At 36.5% G+C, this 20,839-nt stretch overlaps 1 long non-coding RNA gene across 14 annotated transcripts in view; it reads left to right on the top strand.

Moving 5' to 3' along the window:
* The window catches only part of LOC141739259 (uncharacterized), a 55,656-nt gene extending 36,008 nt beyond the window's left edge, over positions 1-19,648 (top strand). For 6 of the 14 annotated variants that reach the window (XR_012585635.1, XR_012585636.1, XR_012585641.1 and 3 more), the window contains 3 exons: positions 2,357-2,387; positions 4,819-4,876; positions 10,728-19,648. This is a non-coding gene — a long non-coding RNA (uncharacterized LOC141739259). Of the gene's footprint in view, positions 1-2,356; positions 4,877-10,727 lie in introns of all 14 variants that reach the window. The other 8 variants (XR_012585645.1, XR_012585646.1, XR_012585649.1 and 5 more) reach the window with 5 other exon arrangements.
* Positions 19,649-20,839: the final 1,191 nt, after the last annotated feature.

Below are 20,839 nucleotides of genomic sequence, written 5' to 3'. Positions count from 1 at the left end.
AAAGTTTGGTTTAAGTGACTGTTATGGTGTGATGAACCCACAACAAGTTATTGTCATTTAGGCAATTATTCTGTCACCTGATGACCCCTCCCCACCTCGGAAGGGGAACTGGGAAAAAACAAGGAAACCCGAGGGTTGAAATATAAAGAGATTTAATAGACTAAAACTAAATAATTGACATTAATAATACCAAAGAACCAGTATTGATCCTGATACCAATATAAATATACAAGGGTTATACTCAGCCAATTCTGTCAGCAGGAAGCTGTGCACTCCCAGCAGTGGACAGCAAGTGTCAGACACTGCGAGCACTGAGGCTTCAGAAGGAAGGGAAGGGCTCAGGGATCTAGCATTGGGACAAGAAGTTCTCAGGATCGTAGCCGTGATAGAAGAGAGAGAACTCCTCAGCAAACTTTCCAATTTATACTGAATGTGACTTTCATGGTGTGAAATAATCCTGTTGGCCAGCTTGGGTCAAGTGCCTGGGTCTCACTCCTCCTCATCCCTGCACCTGGTGAGCTTGAAAACACTGAGACCTTGAAATCCGCATATCATAGCTGGCTATAAAGTAAATATTTTCACAAATTCAGACACCAGAGTCTTCTAAAAATGCACTTTTCTCTCACATTAGAAGAAACCTTACTGAAAAGCAAAATCATTGAACAGGAAATTAATCCTGTGTCGCTCAAATCAGGACAGTGACTGGCCCTATTTTTCATAAAAATTACCTTGAGAGGAACAGACGACTTTCAAATCTTATGCATGTTAACAAGGACGCCAACCTTTCCCTTCCTGCTGCCCCCACAATGGGATGTGACTGTTTGCATGGACACAGTGAAGAACATCACTGAGCATTGTCCTGAACTCCAGCCGCCTAGATTATCAAATATACCAAGCTGTGCTTTTCAGAGAAATACTGACAGAGGTAAATGTAATCTTAGCATCTTCTTTTTTATTAAGTCCCAGGCATTAATTTAGAGACTTCCATGATTATTTTTCTTTTACTATGTAAGACACTATAGCACTGGTTTGAAAATAGGGAAGTTTTCTTTTTTTTAAAATAAATCCTTTAGTCAAATCTTGTAGCTATTTTTTTTGGACATTAGCCTTTGGTTCTCGTTTCCCATGCTGGTTATTTTTGTTTTGTTGTTGCTGGTTGGGATTTTTTTTTCCTTTTAGAGAGCAAAGATTTTACCAGCAACTAAATGCAAACTCAAAATTAACTTTTCAATAAAAATATTAACTTTTAGTTAAACCGGTTGATTTTTTTTTTCCTTCTTGTTCTATTTTGACCCGTGAAATTAACTTATGACACCTCAGTTTTCTGTTAACTATACTAACCATTTATTGCAGTGGGGAAATCTCTTCTACACCAAAAAAAAATAGTATTGCATTTTTATTGATATGCAGTGTTGCATGCTTGATGGAGGAAATAAAGAAAATCAGGTTGTTGTTTTGTTTTTTGTTTTTTTTTTTTTCCTTTTAGTGTTCTCCCCTTACCAATATTTAAGACCTAATAAGACAATCAGGACATTAGATAACAAGTTAACTAATATGAACGAGGACTGATGTCAGTTAGTGCAGCATGATAATGTCTGGCATATTCAGAAGTTCCTTCAGAGTACATGAGGGAAAATTATATGGAAAAACTGTTCATTTTATTTTCTCAGCATCTGAGAGCAGTTCAGCCCAGTGAACTGCTAAAATAATAATAATTATTATTATTTCTTCTGGGTTTCGGACTACACTATTACAAAAACGTATCTAGAAAAATATGCAATTGTGGGTATGACTTCCATTAAGACATCACCAACAGTGGGATAAAAAAAGAGAAGAATATAAATATAGAAGAGATTAATGCATAATTATCAAAATAATTTCTTTTAAAAGAAAGATGAATCAAAGAAAATTCTTGAGCTTGAGCTGCAATAACAGAGGGACAATAATTGCTTGACTTCTACAGATGAATTTTTTGTATATCTAATCAAAATATTTAATAAGCTTTGCTACTGGTAATATTTATATATTATAGACTGGTGTCTGTGTGTGGAGATTTGGAGAACTGATTTCTTTTCCAAGACTTTTAGTATAATTTTTCTGTCCTAGAAATTTCTCACTATCTATTCTTAAAATATTTAACATATGATTTCAGATATGAATTTACTTAAAATTTTGATGATAAAGAACAAAAAAGGCAGCTTATATAAAAAAAGATCTGAGATAAAAATCTTCCTCATATAAAGTTTTACTCATGAGAGGTTAGTTAGAATCATACTTATGGTGAATAGAATTGGAACAATTTCATGAGGTTTTTTTGGAAGCTCATTAAAATGTACTTTTTTATTTGTTTTAACAGATAGCATGCATCGTCAATACTTTGCACCAAGGTAAGGGAAAGCTAGTACATACTTAATATTTTAGATACATACTAACTTACAAAACTATGTTCCAATATCTTTTTAGTTTTCATCATGCAATCAGATGCTTAGCTGCATCTTCACATTTTTAAAGTAAAATAAATGCTGCACTATATTTTTATTTCTATATTATCTTTTTTTTTACCAAAAAGAGGTAGTAAATTAGTCATTGGCAATATAAAATTAACAAAGAAACTTTTATAATTAATCTATGAGTCATCAGAAATAGGATCATATCTGTTAAAGTCAGAATTTTTTCTTTTATTTTTTAAAGTTTCATGAAAAACCTTTAAAGTTAAGTACATTCAGCTGTTTGAAGGTTTCCAAGTAAATTGGGACTAGTCTTTTGCCATGAGCTTTCCAGAATAAATTGAATGGTTGTTCAATATTCACTGATGTTACAGGGACAAATAGTGAACATAACCGAGGCCACAGATTTTGGTAAAAGACGGCTCTTTTTTTCCCCAGTAATAAAGTACATTCATCATTATTATATTTTGAAAGAGTGATTTTCAATTACCTCAGTCCTTTCAACCAAAAGATGTTGTTTGTAGGGTTCTTTTTTCTTTTTAGTTAATGTTCCTATATAGAGTTCAAAATTTGCAGTTGTGTAACAACCATTGATTCCTTAAAAAAAAAAAAAAAAGCCTGTAGAAATGCTTCTGTTATTTTTGCTTTGCTGTATATTTCAAGTGTATGTGGGGAATTCACTTGCATTTTCTTTATATATGCATGATCCTAACTATTCAATGCTAAATCAATGACTATGTGAATAAGAGAAAAACTATGCTGAATGTATGACAAAAGAGGGTGTGTTTCTAATGCTTGCTAAAGGTGAAGTATAAACCTGAAAAAAAAAATTGTTGATTGATCAACACTTTTACATGGGAAACACATCTCTATTAAAAATCTTGTCTAGAGAAGACCCTGAACTAAAGTTATTGTAATGCATCAAAAACTCTGATTTTAAGAACAGTGGTCTGCATTTGTTAATCAAAGCAAAAAAATCAAGTATACTAGCTGCTGACAGTCCTTTCAATTCCTGACTTTCACAGAAAATAAGAATAGATTTATTTTTTTCTATATATTCAAACTCAGATTATTGTTTAAAAGTTAAACAGAATTTAAACTCTTGTCTCTTTAGAGAAGTGTACAGCTGAGGTACACATTTCCTTGGGAAAAGAAAGAAATCCTTTAATCTGCAGATAAATTAAATGAATCGTGTTCTAACGCTAGTCATCAAGTGGTCTTGCAGGAATTCCGCTGTGAGACTGGATTTTCTATTCATGTGTTCTAAACATTGTTCTAACTCTGTGTGTTTATTTGCCCTAGCATTTAAGCTGATGTACATTTTTAGGAATTCTGAATGATTTATTTTATCAGTCCCTTAAATATTACAATATTTGCACCCTCACATTTTAAAACTTTGCCACTTTTCCTTTGCTTGGACCACTGTGGAGCTTCCTTTCTTTATTTCTTTATGCTCTTTCATAAATTTTTTTATGCTCTTTCATGCTTTTATTTTAATTTATTTTGGCTATCCATCTTCACAAATTATCATCACACTTTAGTATCCTTCAGTGATATTCTAGCCATAGTTTACATTACATTTGTCTTTGCTGCTTTATAGAGGCATTAATAGACATTTTAGAGAATTGTATCTAACGACACACAATAATGAGAACTTTCTTTGAAAGAAAAGGAGATACTTTTTCATGAAGATGTTCTGTTGATGTTTTGAAAGGAAAAATAAATGAAGATCCTAGAAGTTAAGACACAGAAAGTGAAAATAATTAGATTAAGTTCCTTTATGGACAATAAACATCTCTCAGAGTAATCCTTGTTTCCATTTTGTAACTGTAACTGAGTCGTTTTAAGGTTCTTTTCTGAGTTTCTAGAAACTAGAAATTTTGTATGGGAAGCAAAGTTAAAGGAAATTACTGATATACTCAGAAAAATGCAGGAATGGACTGGGTATTATGTACTAGATGATTCCAAACCAAAAATATGTTCTTGTCCTGAGGCTTTTGTTTTTCTGCCTTTCATTCTTTCTTATCTCTCTTCTTTTCCTGCATTTCTAGTGTCTAGTTGCACCCTATTTGTTCTTGTTTTCCACTTCTATCTGTCTCTACCTCATTCCTGTTCTATGCATGTTTTTACCTCTTCATGTCCCCAGCTCTCCTGCTCTGTCTTTTGTCTTCGGAAGTATTGGCAACCTCATTAATTGTACTGATTTGGAAATGTACAGAGCCTGTGTCTTGGGGAAGAGGAAAGCAAAAAAAATCCCTCAGATATATGCCTCTTACTATTTAAAAATAATTTTTTATATGTTTACGTGTAATGAGACTGCAGTCAATAAGTTCTGTTTTCTTAGTTCCTTAATGATTTAAATCTATTCAAGTATTATTTAGATATCTTCTCTATCTGGAGAAAAACACCTGAGTTTTCTTCCTGAAAAGGTAGGTGTGTGCTTTTCTCTTGAGAAAGTGACACAAATATGGATTACAAAAATGCTAATTACTTCAGTATAATTGGAACTACTGATTGTAACTAGGCATTTTCAAAGGCCTTGTTTCCTCAGAAGAAAATAAAAGAACATTCTGACAGTGATTGTTTTAAAATGATACAGGCTGCTTGTGAGTGTGACTGATATGCCTTTAGTATTGAAATTCGCTCAGATTATGCTGTATCTCATAACATTTTCATACCAAATGCTGACTTTCATAACTGATGATAAGTAATCTAAAATTATTCAACTACTTTAAAAATACATTTAAAAATGTTTTAAAATTAAAAAAAAAACACAACACAGGAACATGTATTTAAGAGCTGTTCATTCATACAGAACAATATTTATGGAGGCTGATCTTATTCTTTTTGAAAGTTGTTGATATAATTTACTTTTCCGTTGTTTTAATAAAAGTAGATAGAGAGATGCTCTGGATACAAATGGAGAAGCATGTAGAATAGCCCGGGAACTGGAATAGTAATTGATACACATTACTGCTAAAATACGAAATATTGTACAGAACATACATAAGCCCACATAATACATAGCTCCTTCTCCAAGATCCAATACAGAGGCTCCAAGCCGAACATAAGCTTTGTACCAAGGGGAATGAGTTTCTTTTCTGGCATTCTGTGGTGGGCTGGCCTTGGCCAGCTGCCAGACCCTACCCAGTCACTCTCTCACTCCCCTCCTGCCCTCAACAGGACAGGGGAACAAAATAAGATGGAAAAGTTTGCGGGCCAGTTATGATCATGGGCAAAACAGACTCGACTAGGGGAAGATTAATTTATTGCTGATTAAAAATAGATTTGGATGGTGAGAAACAAAGACAAAAACTAAAACACCTTCACACACATACATACATACATGGTCCTTCTTCCTAGGCTCAGCTTCACTCATTCGTTCCTGATCCTCTACCTCCTCCCTCCAGGTGGTACAGGGGATGAGGAATGGGGGGGCTGTCATCAGTCCATAACAGCTCCTCTCTGCTGCTCCTTCGTCCACACACTTTCCCTGCTCCAGTGTTAGTCCCTCTCACTGATTGCAGTCCTTCATGAACTGCTCCAGCATGCATCCTTTCCTGCAGGGACCATCTATGTGTTTCACTGTGGTCCTCTCCATGGGCTGCAGGGGGACAACCTGCTTCATTGTGGTCTTCTCCACAGGCTGCAGGGGAATCTCTGCTCCTTCCCCTCCTTCTTCACTAACTTTGGTATGTGCAAGGTTGTTTCTCATGCCTTTTTTTTTTTTTTCCCATTCCTCTCAACTGCTGCACAGTGTCTTTTACCCTTTCCCAGATGCACCCTACCCATGGCTGAGAGGTTCAGATGTGTCTGCTGTGGGACCTTTTGTGTAACTGGCTGTGTCTGACATGAGCATAGCCCCTGGTCTCTTCTCACAGAAGCCACCACTACAGACACCTGCATTACCAAAACCTTGCTACATAAACCCAATGCACATTGCTTATACATGGTATTATCTATTTTTGAGGTCATCGCCTGTAGAATATTCCAGCAACTGGGCTCATGAGTCATTGAGTTTTTAATTGTATTGGAGTTTAAGAACTCAGTGTCTTACTCAACCGAATCCTGACTTGTGGTCAACAGCTTTCAAAAGGAGGCCTTCCTGGTTTTCCTTCCTTTAAAGGAAACCATCCTACTGGAGCAGGACACTGGTGTGTTCCAGAAGCCCCCATTGTGTGAGCAATCTAAAGCAAAGGGGATTTATTAGTGAGTTCATCTGTTCTGTGATTTCAGACAGTCATGAAAATCAATTAAACACCATAATACTGAGAAACAAGTTGAAGTACTTATCAAAGTGTTCTGTTGCCACAATAAAGCCTAAGTGCTCTAATTGCTCTAAAGAATATGGGTCCATACAAGTTGGAGGGCAAAATTCAAATATCATTTTTTGTTGCATTTTGGATGAACAGATGAAAATATACATTAAAAGACCATGAAAACCACTCATTTGAGATACTGAAAATTACAAATGAATTTTCCTTAGTAGATTTAGTACTGAACATAGGACTATTTCTAAGATGTTTTAAAATTATTTATAATGAATTGAAAGTTTCCACTGGTTTATACTATTGTTCAGGGAAGTTAAGAAAATAATTTTCTTGTTTATCTGACTTCTAACCATGCCGTCTATGGAGTGGTATAGGTATTTTATTATGCTTATAAATTCAGTGAGGAAATATATATGCAGACTGATACACATTCAGATATACTCATATGTAAATCAGTTAGAAAACACAATTGATCTAGAACAAAACTGTATCACCAGTGAGCAAACATAAACTCAATTTGCATGCCACTTTCTCCACTATAGATACTAAAGAAAAGAATAAAAATTAAAATCATAAAGAAAAAAAAATCCCTTTTACTTTATCAAAAGTGCTCAGAACACTTCTGTTCAGTCTTGCCCTCCCCACCCTCTTTGAGTGAGAACTAGATCTCGGTTCTACTCTGTATATAGCAATACTATTGCAAATCTTTAATTGTGTTCCGTGCTGCAAAAGCATAAAGTATTCTTAAAGGATAATAATGAAAAAGGAATGAAGATGGTAGGTATTAACACTTGCAATTATGAATAAATAGAATATTTCTTTCCAGTGTTGTTTCAAGAGACTTTCTTTTACGATGTAAGATGATGTCCATTTAGACCAACTATACCATTAAGAAACTTTTTCAGCAAAGAATAACATCATTAGGAGTAGCTAAACTTGTTTTATCACTAATTATTTTTATATTATCTGTGAAAATGGCAGTTGTTTCATGTCACTGTTGTACAGAAGGGGGAGGGGAAGAAGAAGCGTTTTCATTCCCAATTTGAGGGAGCGAGGTTCTCTTCAGCATATAAATAGAGGAATCAATTACCTCAGAATCTATACGAAGATAATTTTGTCTTTGTAGATAATGAACTGGTTTTAGTGATGAAACTAAAAATGAATCCATTACTAATAATGAGGCTGAGAATGCAATAGAATTATACACCACCTCTTCTGGCAAAGATGCTACATAAATCATAGGGTAAAAAATAAACAGAGAAAGTCAAGGACATTAAACCAAGAGAAAATATACCCTTGTATAATGTAAATGCACAATGGATGGTGCTTTAAAGTTTAAGTCCATATTACTAGCTTCTATTTTTGCAAAGAAAATAAATGTTCTGGGCTGTAGGATTTAATCTATATTGCAAATTACAGTTACTGAATTTAATATCTTAATAATCAATCCTATAAATTAGTAGTCCATATTCATGGCCAGCTGTTATTAAAATTTCAGCATGGCATATGCTCTATGGCAAAAAATTATTTGTTCAAAAGTGGATGCTTAGCATTTTTAATAAAATAAGTTGGTAGTGCACATTGATATTTTCCTCTCTATCTGTGGCCCTACACTGCTTGCTTAAGATCCAAAAAGAATTTGTTTCCTGGGCTTTACGATTTTCTGTCATACACCTTAGGGGCAGTCATATGATACAAAGGTGACCGAAAGGATGACAGCTAAGACTTACAGACCCATCTATCATAAGACCAGAGGCACCAGTTAAATTATTTGTCTGCCTAAGTAGTTAACACTGCCTGTAATATTAAAGGCCACTGGCTTGCAGGGAATGTAGAGAGTCCTTTTTAAAAAGTATTCATTGTTTATTTCAAAACTTCAAGAAATGTGCCAGTCTTCATTTCCCTTGATATTTTGGTTGCTTGGCCGCATAAATGAAAAATTTGCCTTTTATCAAATTTTTGCACTTTTTTGCCTTTTCTCAGCCCTTACCTAAGTCTATTAACTTTTCAGTCAGTATTTTCTCCTGTGATCATGCTAGTATACTCTAGTTAGATGTTGGTTTAATTTTCCCACAGATACTGCTCATCTTATCTCACTGGCATTTTCATAATTTCTGAAGTAATTTTAAAACCTTTTTTCTGTACACTCTCAGACTTCCAGCAACTTCATGAAGTGTCACTCCGAATTCATTCCTCCCATTTTCTGTGGTTTTAGTTTTTTAGACAGCCATCTTAACTGCTTGCCTCTGAAAAACTTTCTGATGTACTAAGAAACAGAGGTAGCGTTTTTTATCAGTTGTGCTGTTCATTGTTTCTTCCTCCACGAGGGAGACATAAACTAGGTGAGATTTAAAATCTTATGTGCTCTACCATAGACTTTCCCTACAGAGCAAAGGAGTGAACAACGGAGGCTGAGTATTAGATTTTTGAGGTGGTTTTACTACAGCTACAAATCTTCTACTTTAGAGGAGATGAGAAATTACAGATGTACAAGTGTTTTTAACCCCCTATGGTTTAGATCACATTGTAAGGAACTTAGTCCTCTAAGTGCTTTGAAGACATTAACCTTAACATTTGATTTGGTGCTTCACTGAGCTTGGTGTAATGAGTATAGTAAGACATCTATTGTACCTTCATGATTTTTTCAATGGAGCATTCCATTACTTAGCAATTTATTAAAAATAAATCCGTCACTGTCACTAAAACAATGAGCTACACATTTCCATATTGGAAATATAAATAACAAAACAGAGACAAATTATAAAGTTTGCTGCAACTTCTTCGGGGGTGGGGTGGGGGAATGGGGGGAGGTGGAAGAAAGATTATATTTCTATTTAAAAGATAGCTTAAAAAAAGGATGAAAAATATCTCCATTAGATCGATGTACTTAAATCTTCTGAAGTTTTCTGAAAAAAATGGCCAATCTATAGCTTTTTCATTTGAAAAAGCTCACTCTGATTTGAAATAAGATGCTGGCTATATTCAAGGCTATTGAGTATTCAAATACAATATAATTGAAGTAGTTTTGTGCACAAAATCATTTGCTTGCATGTTTACTAGTTCAGTTTCTCAGACATTACCTAATGGAATAGAATGGACTTTCTTAAGGAAATAAGGATAAAATGTCATTATTCTTGCTGTTTCTAAATGTTTATCTCTTCTAGAAAGTGTTTGTTGCTAGCTAGAATTGAAAGACAAAAGTAGCTTCAGTTCTATGATTTACAGTGGAGACTGGCAGTTCAAAGAAAGAACAAAATACTCAATTCTCTGATTACAATGCAAAGGACTAGGGAAAAAATAAAATAAGTTCCCAGTGGTTATCATGTTATTGTGTTTGTGTTACCTAAATCCTAAAAAAGAAATAAACAAAACCCTCCAAACCTCAACTGAAATACCATTGAACACTGGGGGCTATTGCTAATTACTTTATTTTTCTCATATATCTCCTATTAAATCAGTTTTTAAGCTTTCTCTAGGTTCATGAATCTCAAGTATTTCAATAAGAATTGTGTTTTTAAATAATTCTTTAACTTTGAAAAATACTGTAATAATGTTCAAAAAGGAACTTTTTGAGCAGTTGAGGGTCTGTACACATGCATACACACACATTATCATACACACAGAGGCAGTAATCTTTCAGCAGAAGACATATTTAAAGCAGATAACAAATATGACTTCGTAGTAAAATGATTTTTCTAAGGCACAGATAGTTGACAGGCAGAAGGTAATTGACCATGTTGCAGATAATCAAGAGGTATAAAAAGTTGTTATCTCATCAGGATATCTGAGGAAATCTATGAGTAATAGTTGCAAGGAAACTTTCTTGTATCAATATTTGTGTCACTGTAATTTATTCTAGCTACGGTCAGTTGTCCCTTCCTCTTTATATGTTTGATATTACATGTACGTAATCTTCCTTTTTTTTTTTTTTTACAGGGGAGTGGGGACGGGACATTGGCTGTTTTTTATTTGTTTTACTGATTTATTTATTTCATTCTTTTGTCTTCAGAAGAGTTAAATATTTACTAACTCAAGATGTGATAATCCGTGCACTGTGGTGAGAGCTGACTGGAACTGAGAAATCTCTCCAGTGTTTGCTGGGAATGTACTGTTGAAGTGCACAGCGCAATTCATTCTGCTGCTTCGTCCTTTCTCAAATGTTGCTAGTAGGTGGGGTTTTTTTGTTCTTTTCCTAGGGCACTGGCAAGGGCCTGGACTGTTCCTTCTTTCTCCCTGTGGCACGCTGATGCTTTGGTCTTTCAGCTGGTTTTGGTTTATTTTATTAAGTCTTGGTGAGTGGGAGGTATTTTCTGACTTGCAGGGTGTGTGATATTATGCCTTGAATTTATTAATATCTAAAGTAGGAATATAACTTCTACATCAGATTATATGAAAAAGATGGACCTGATCTTTTGGATGGGCTTTTCTGTTACATACTTTAATCAGGATCAGTGAGGTTACTCCAAAGCTAGGCAAAGTTGTAAGGATTAAGATTCTTTTTTTTTTCAGATAACAGAAAAATAAAAAAAAACACTCTAAATGATGTCAAAGATTTTTTCCTCCCTCTGTTAACTGGCGTCATTTAATAAAGCTTGAACCATCTGTCTTGTGGAGAAATGTGCGTCTTTTTACAGTAGCCAAACGACTTAATATATTAGGAGCATAATTCTATTAAAATTTTGTCCGAGTTTTGCTCATAGGCCTTCTATTCTCTTTGTTGTATTCTAGTATTTCAGCAGCTTTTTAAAACTGATAGATTTACAGCTTACTTTAATCTCCCTAACTGGACTACCTATACTATTTCCAAATTAAGACATCTCACCTCAGTATATGGTATCTGAATTGTTTTAAACTTTTAAAAAAGGGGGTTGATTTTTGTTTGTTGATGTTTAGGTTCTGAAAAGATGTGTGGGTTTTTTTCTAGAAAGGATATAAATTGATGGGAGTAAATTGATTTATTGCATTTCATCTGTATTCCTTTGTCTCCCCTCCCTTTTTAATTTCACAACTTTGTCATTAGATCAGATCTAAGAGTTTCACTTCCATTCCGTACCAAATTAATGACTACTTAATCACCTGTCCCAGGGCAAGTGCACTTCTCATAAGCAACATTTATGTTCATTTTGTCCTAGATAAAAATTTGCTGCCATTCACTACCACGTGGTTCAGTTGGTTCTCTTGGAGACATCCCAATTAAGTGGATTTTCCAAACATATATCTGTTATGTGAAATGTATCATACATAAAAAATAAAAGGCAAAGTACATAAAATTCAGAGCATTTTTTTCTCAAACATGCATTTGTCTGAACCCTACCATTGCTGTACATGTTCTTTGGACTCTGCATGTGCCATGTCATTCCTTGTACTACTTTTAGAAGGCATAAAATGGAAAGTGTTTTTCCTTCCTTGCAACCAGTTTGGCAGAATGCTTCCAACAAGTGTCCAACATAAGTGTCTCCCTGGACAGGATAAATGTATTCATTTTTAACCTACATAGGATTGTATCAAACAACTTTCAAGAAAAATATGTTTTAAGAAATCATTGAGCGCTTTCTTAGGTGTGTAGTGGAAACAGTTCCAGCACACCAAACACTTCATAGGGAAGTCTAAAACTTTGTGTGTTGATCCCCCTTTTTTGGAATGTGTTGATTCCTTTTAATGAGGAATGTATGGTGCTTTTGTTTGTTTCGTCACTGCTATGCATGCAATTTCTTATCTGCCGGAAACGACAAGACTAAAGATAGTTGGCATATACGCTTAAAAAGTACTATGGTTAGAGGAAGAATGCATAAAACAGCATCTGTGCTTGCTCTTTCATATGCTTTTCTCTCTGTTGAATTATTAATTCCAAAAGTGGAGAAAACAATACTAGAATCAGTGGTGGAGACAGAAAAGCTAACCCTTTCAAAAAGGCTGCAGTTCTTACTAACATGCATTGACCTACAATTGCTTATTATGTTGTGAAGACTACCATATGGCATAGTTGGCTTAGCAGAGACAACTTGGAAATGAGTGACTACCCACTTCATTCAGTCCATGTGTCAAATCTGAGAGCCCACAAACAAATAAGATTTCATCCCAAGAGCAAGCCTCAAATCACCATGTTGGATTTCTGATATATTGGAAATACTTACTTGTTCTTTGAAAGAATGCAATACAAATTGTGATGTATGGATCTTCAGTGCATTAGGCAAGGAAGTTAGGAACGGAATCCTCCTCTTAGCAGTCAATAAATTCTAAAATGCAGTACATCAGCCTCTTTGGTACTAGCAGTAAATGGGCAGACAGTCTGCAGACAATTAGTTGCCAGTTCTAAGTGATAACTGAAGTTCTTCCACAGAGTTATTTCTCTGCTAAAGCCATGCTGATTTGTTCGTACAAGATTTATTGTTAGCTTCTGCCTCTTACTTGATGTTGTTCCAGGATCCATAGTCGACATCCAAGGTACACCCGCTGATGAAGTCTCAGGCATATTTTTGATGGACTTCTGTAAACTCCGAATGAGATCTCATATTTTAACTTCAGCTAAATGCCACGGAATTACTGCCTTTTTTATGATATCTATTAAGAGTTGAAATTTTCTGTAACATAATTTCATATGATTTTATGTTTGAGGAAGAAATTGGTTTGGGGAGAAACTTCAGAACAAAAAGAGTGGAATAAAGAACTGTGACAGATGATTATGGCAGCTGAAAATTTGTATTAATACTAAGTTCTTTATTTTTGTTTTTTTGCTATTATATTTTAAGAGTAGAATGTTATGCGAGTACAGCATACCTACCATATTTTGAATAAATCTCCTCTATAGATTCTGTATAGTGCATTCCAAATAATGAGCAAAATCGTATGATTTACATTTGTATTATTTTGCTATTCTGTTAATCAGAAGCTAAAAAATGTTTTTCTAATTAAACCCTGAATTGTGATCTTACTTAACTGGACAGAGTAAAATGGCAAATTCAGCCTTAATTTCCCAGACAACGAAGGACTCAAACACAGGACAATGTAACCAGAAAGTCACTGGTTACCATGAATCAACTGATCCACAGTAATTTTGCGTGCCTCCTTTTCCTGATGACAACTGTGAAGTGACAGGATATAGAAGATGCATCTGCCCTTGCAGCAGAGGGTGTTTATGTGTTCCTGTGGATCCTCTGACATACTACAGCATGATACTTCACAGTAGTTTGTTATTACACTTGAGCACTTCAGAGTTAGATTGTATATCTACAGGAAAGGACTTATTTTGGAACTTAATTTGTAAATCTCTGATCACTTTCTTATCTTTGACGTATTTTTGCCATTGTATATTTGCTGGTTTAGTAAACATATTATAATGCTGCGAGATATTTTTATTGTACATTATTATTTGCAGAGCAGCATATGTTCAATTTATTAGTTCCTGTTCCATGAGTTTATAAAGTCATATTCAACCTAATCATTTTTAACCTTTTCTGCTTCCTGTTTAGTTGTGCAAACACATATTTGATAACAGTCAACACTTCCAACCATTTATGGAGAAAACTTACTTTAACTTCAGTTTAATCTTTTATCTGGATATTAGATTCAGGTGTGGAAATTTATTAGAACTCTACTGTAATGTGATTATTATCACAACAGGTGATGGAACATCACCAGTGGTTGTCCTATAAGCTCTCATAGGGAAAAGTCGCCGTGAAAGCATTCAGATCTTGATGGCATCTGCCCAGCTCTAACAGACTAGTTTAACCTATTCTGGGCTGAAAGTGCAAGGAAGCAACAGACGAATCTTGCCACATAACTGCTGCTAATTTCACACCCTCATAACAGACTTGGGGTGGGAAACCAGAGGGTGATAGAAACACCATGTGAAAAGCCCTAATTTGCTATAGGTATGGAGGGAATCAAGGAGGCTGGGCTGGGGCTATGTGATTACCAAGGCCATTGGTGCCTTATGCCAGTGGGACTGGGAGGTGTGCAGGTGTCGTCGCAGATGAGACATGGCTCTCCACTGCTCCAGACAGCCTTGTTAGTAATAAAAAAAAAAAAAAAAGAAAAAGCTATCATATATCACTAAGTGATGTCATTCTCTTTTTGTGCCCAGCTGACCCCAATTCCCCCATTACAGAAACATATGGGTAAAGTGAAAGAAAGCCTAATTGGCGTTTCCTGGATCAGGAGTGTCAATGTTATTAACATAGGGAAGTCCAATTTAACTTCTTATTCTAGATGAAGAACAAATGCTTAATTTTTTGCTGGACCCTGGAATTTCCAGAAATTCTGAATTTAATAGAGAAAGATTATTACAGGGGTGAAAAGTGGAAAAATATGGTGTTTTATAACCCTTTCAAGTTGTAATTTTTTGTATTTTTCTGTTTTCATGTTATTCTTACACCACCATAGCATACAAACACCTAACAATCAATGACAAGGGAATTTTTCCTAAATTAAATCATACACATTAGATTATTTTAAAGCAGTTATTTTGCTGCAATTCATTTTTATGGGGTTTATGACTTCGTACAATGCTCTAGTATTTCAACTCAGATGACAGATGTTTTCCGCAATGGATATTTTATTTTGAGGAAATGTATTTTTCAGAAAGTTTTCTGAGACTGTGGTGCAAATAAAATGTTTGTACCGTTATCCGTGACCTTGGGAGCTGGGCTCTATGACTCAGGTTATCCTGCCTATACATGTGGAGCTGTAATACTTACATTTAAAATTTGCGTATTGTTGTGGTCCTCACTTCAGTGATGATTTAGTTGGTCTTCTAGTGCGGATCCCTGCATTGCACAAAGTACCTGGAAAAATGGGTGTCCAGGACCCCAGACCCCTGCAGTGCCCACTGCCTCACTGAAGGAGCCGGAAGGGACTGAACATAATGCATGGCAACAGTGAAGGGATGCTGAGACTCAGAAGCGGGGAGAGGTGCTCGCCTGAAGTCGAAGCTGGGTGTGGGGTGGGGAAGGTGTTTCCCAAACTGCTCATTTAACTGTTTGATTTCTTTCTCTTAATATATGAATGGATTATCAAAAATTTTCTGTTAATTGGCAGCAGCGAAACAAAGTAAAATTCCCCAATTTAAGACTCTTTTGCCTGCAAGTGTCTGTACATCTAATGTCTCTGGGTTTTTAGGATGCCTGCTCTTGAATGCCACTCAGTAAAATGGGGAAAATATCACCACCCTTTTCTTCAGAGAACCTCAAAGTAAATTCATGAATGTTTTGCAAGGCACATATGTTGTGGGCTAAGCACTGCCAAAAATCTTGCTGAAAAAATGAGTAATTCCATTGTGCTACTTAAAGCAGAAAGGGGCCAATAACAAGTAGTACACAAAGCTCAGGAAGATAAAGTCATTCCTGATAATTCTTTTGTGATAAAAAGGGATGGACATGCTGTTAAAAGAGGCCCGATGACAGCTGAAATTTTAAACATATGTACGTTGGACTACCTTCTCTGATGAAAGAAAGAAAAAAAAATGTATCTTTTTCTTCATAGATTCCAGGGAATTGCTATACAAGTTGATAGTATGTGTGGCTTTTCTCCCACGAAAGCAAGCACTGACCTCTTTCCTGCAGACTGTATTTCCATTATTAATGCTTGTGTTTATATTGTTCGTAATCCTGACACATTTTTGAGTATGCACGTGTACCCTGGTGCTTTCCAAGTGGAGCTCTCAGCTAGCCCTCCAGCTACTCAAAATGGCTCTTACGTTTTAGTTGGTGGAGAGAGTGAGTTAAACATGATAATTTCACTTCAGAACTGAGCCTGTAGGAATATATTCAATTCACAGACCGCACACAATCATTTTCTTGCTGATGTTCTGCTCTGTTAAAGGGGCCTGCAGCAATGTAAAATTTGATAGTGTTCCACTCTCCAAAGCATGGCCAGAGTGACTGGGATAAGAAGAGACAAGGCAGCGCTCTGAAGAGAGGGAGGAGCAGAAGTAGCTTTGTTTCAGTACAGCCAGGGTGCCTCCTTCTGTGGTTCTGACACAGACTGTGACTCAAAAGTGGAAGGCAGTGGCACTGTGTCAGGGATTATTTTGTTTTGCTGTTGTAAGGCCATTAACTCTAAAGTGAAGCTAATGGCATATCTATTTTTTTTTCATTTTTAACCTCTAATGAAAAAGCATTTTTCATTTAATGAATAGATGTTTAGCAATACTTATCAAATTTTTACATCATTAGAAAGTAGACCGTTATGTAACTGAAAGTATAATTCAACATTTGCGACATGCCAATTTTCTGAGCGCACAGAAAATTGGTGCCATTTTGCTAGAAATAGAAAAAATTGGTAATTATCATTAGGGCCTTTTACTACAATTCAAGCAGAGCTATACAGGAAATGTTTGCTATTTGCTGCCGTATGAAAATGCAGTGACCGCAACTATCTTTTTGCTGAATCTTGCATATTATTTCTTCATTGTGTACTACTTACACGATGTGTACGTGCACGCATGTGCAATCTTGAAAAAACTACATCCTTTTTCTATTTTTCTTGGTCTAATAACACGAGGATTTAATAAATTATGTTTCTTTCAGATATTTAAACTATTTCCTGATAATGTTCATGTCATTGATTATTCACTTATATGTCAATGAGTTTGAGTGCCACTGTTGATGTGAATGAATAGATATACGTGGTGGGTTTTTTTTTCCTTTTTTCCACAAGTCTTGGCTAAGTATAAAGATCCCTTTAACAAATGTAAGGGTAAGTTTAGGAGGGACTGATTCTCTGTGCAGGTTCTGGACTGACAATGTACAGGGGTAAGAGTCTTGTGGTACTCTGTCTTTGGTTTGAGAAACATCACAGGAGTTAACTGGTTACAGAGAACCTAAAGAGGAAATTTTCTGTGGAGAAGAGAACAGAAATGAGAAGGAGTCCCTTGACATTTAGAAAAAAAAGATAAATAAAATAAAATAATAAAAAGGTGGAGGAATTGCCCTCACATAATCTCAGAACATAACCAAAGGATGAATGTGTTTGCTTTTAGCAGTCTGAGTACTAAAATGTATTCCTAAATATATACTGACTTTATGAAATCAAAATGTGAAAGTTTACAATTGGGCTGTGTTTTGGGACATGCTGTACAGCCTTGAGCTTGCTTTACACCTTCACACGTGTTAAATTTGCACTTTCATCATGTTGTTTATTATGTCCTGAGCCTGTTTACATGGCAGGTCATTTTTCTAGCCCTAACAACTTCTCAACTAGTGAACATGCACAGTTTTATACATATGTATATCATACAGAGCCCAGCTACTAAGTGTAATTTTGGCTAAGTAAGGAAAGGATCTCCTCTGACAGCAAAGGTTCTTTTCTGTCATTTCAAGGAATTAGTTCTGTGAGGTTTTTTTACTCAATTATTTTTTCATACTACATAGTTATAGGTCCTCAACTATTCGCGCGTATTGGAGAGTGTGCTAATATCCAGCAGACACTCTGTAAAGCTTGTGGGCAGCAACTTCTCACTTTCCAGTCACTCTGTGGATGTACATGCCAGGGTAATGAGATCAAATAATGAGCTATTCATCATCAGAGACCTTTGGGTCTGTACATATAATGAAGGTTTTCGAAGTGGGTAACCTTTTCATTTTTCACTTCATGGAGTTTTTCCCCTAAGTAAGGAGGAAAAAAAAATCTTGCCTTTCTTGTTTTACATCTATTGGCACCCTGTAAAAGAAATTTCTGGAAGCAGTGTTGACAGGTAGGTTATTGATAAGGTTGCACTAGTAGTTTGGTAGCATTGATAGACTTGTTTGCTTACATATGTTTAGCCTCTGGATTGATTTTCCCATGAATCACATAACTGTTTTTCAGGTCTGGATACTGGCATATAGCCTACAACAGAGGTTGCCTTTGTAATGGTGAAATATTCTGAGCTCAGTCTCCTGGATTCAAAATTGATGCAAGTTACAGATTTTACATATGAATGGAAGGCATAGTGAGGTATTTAGGAAGTTCAGGAGTGTACTAATCTAGCTGCATATCCATAGAAATACAAAACTAAATGTGATAAATTCAATTTAAGCAGTGTTCTTTGATTCCATGGAAAATTTGTGGAAAATATATTTATATTGAGTAAAAATCTTTACTAAATGATAATTATACCTACTTTTGTAGGTTTATGGTGCACAGCAAGGTTTTGGTAGCGGGGGGCTAAAGGGGTGGCTTGTGTGAGAAGCTGCTAGAAGCTTCCCCCATGTCCGACAAAGCCAATGCCAGCTGGCTCCAAGATGGACCTGCTGCTGACCAAAGCTGAGCCAATCAGTGACAGTGGTAGTGCCTCTGTGAGAACATATTTAAGAAGGGGAAAAAAACCCCAACAACCTGCTGCAGAACAGTAGCTGGAGGAGAGGAGTGAGAATATGTGAGAGAAACAACTCTGCAGACACCAAGGTCAGTGAAGAAGGAGAGGGAGGAGGCGCTCTAGGGGCTGGAGCAGAGATTTACCTACAGCCCATGGTGAAGACCATGGTGAGGCAGACTGTCCCCCTGCAGCCCAAGAAGGTTAACGGTGAAGCAAATATCCACCTGCAGCCCATGGAGGAACCCACATCGTGGTAGGTGGATGCACCCAAAGAAGGCTGTGACACTGTGGGAAGCTCATGCCGGAGCAGGGTCACAGCAGGACCTGTGGAGCCATGGAGAGATGAGCCCACGCCAGAGCAGGTCTGCTGGCAGGACTTGTGATCCCATGGGGTACCTGTGCCGGAGCAGTCTGTTCCTGAAGGACTGCATGCCATGGAAAGGACCCATGTTGGAGGAGTTTGTGAAGAACTGCAGCCCGTGGGAAGGACTCATGTTGGAAAAGTTCATGGAGGACTGTCTCCCATGGGAGGGACCCCATGCTGAAGCAGGAGCAGTGTAAGAGGAGTGGTCCCTCTGAGGAGGGAGGAGCAATGTGTGATGAACTGACCGCAACCCCCATTCCCCTGTGTTGCTGGCGGGGAAGGAGGCAGAGAAAATCCTAAGTTGAGCATGGGAAGAAGGGAGGGGTGGGGGGAAGGTGTTTAAGATTTATTTTTTATTTCTCATTAACCTATTCTGATTTGATTGGTAATAAATTAAAATATTTTTTCCCAAGTCGAGTCTGTTTTGCCAATAATGGTAATTGCTGAGTGATCTCCCTGTCTCGACCCACGAGCCTTTCATTATATTTTCTCTTCCTTGTCTACCTAAGGGGGAGAAATGATAGAGTGGCTTTGCTGGGCACCTGGCATTCAGCCAGGGTCAACCCACCACGAGTATATATTAAAGGAATGTCTCACCTAGAACTTGACTTTCTAGTCTTCCAAGAATGAGGGTTATCAAACAAAACCCCCACAATAAGAGAAAGAGATAATAGATAAAAGTGTGGGACTGAATACTGTGCCTTCTTCTGTGCCAGTTGTGTACAAGTTACTTATGATTAGACTGACAAGGACTCGGTAATTCGGAAGTGGAATAAGAAGTCCTGTGCACTTAGTGGGGACTAGAAATTGACTGCCTTGCTATAAATGTTTGAAAGGAGCATGTTTGAAAGGGATACTTTCTCTGAGGTGGTCAGGAAACATCTGCACATATTTACTAGTTAAAAATCTCTACTGTTTGGGTATTGATTTGGATCCTGCAACCTTTCAAGGAAGGAGAAGTGTAACTTTGTTCCTTTAAAAACCAGGATTTAAGGCAATTCTGAGGTCTTCTTAGTCTGGTAGGTCAGTGGTTAGGTTTTGCCGGTAAGTGTAAGGTCTGGGTTAAATACTTTACACTGGAGTTTTTCAGCCTGCATGTCTAACCGCACAAGATGTTGTCTTACTCAGGCTCATCAGATGTCTGGCTCCTCTTCTTGCAACTGGGTTATTGTGGAAAAGAAAGATCACCGAGTCAGAGTGGAAGATGCCTGTATGCAGTGATCAGGATACATTAGGGGGTTCTGAGAGTTCCTTCAGGGACCAATTGTTATTTTGAAGTTAAGCAGTCATCAGAAAAAAAATGCAAAGCCAGTCCTTAGACATTTACACATCCATTTCCACTGCCTGCCTATTTAATTGCAAGGGTCTGTGAACCCTTTTATTGAGACTGTCAGGTGCTTGTAAGCAAAGAGAGGACTTTATATGCAACAAAGATGGATTAAACTTAAACAACGAAATCTTT

The sequence above is a fragment of the Larus michahellis genome, chromosome 2 (assembly GCF_964199755.1).
Source record: "Larus michahellis chromosome 2, bLarMic1.1, whole genome shotgun sequence".
NCBI classification, from domain to species: domain Eukaryota; kingdom Metazoa; phylum Chordata; class Aves; order Charadriiformes; family Laridae; genus Larus; species Larus michahellis.
The sequence above is the reverse complement of the archived record's forward strand: the minus strand, read 5'-3'. Positions and strand labels throughout refer to the sequence as shown.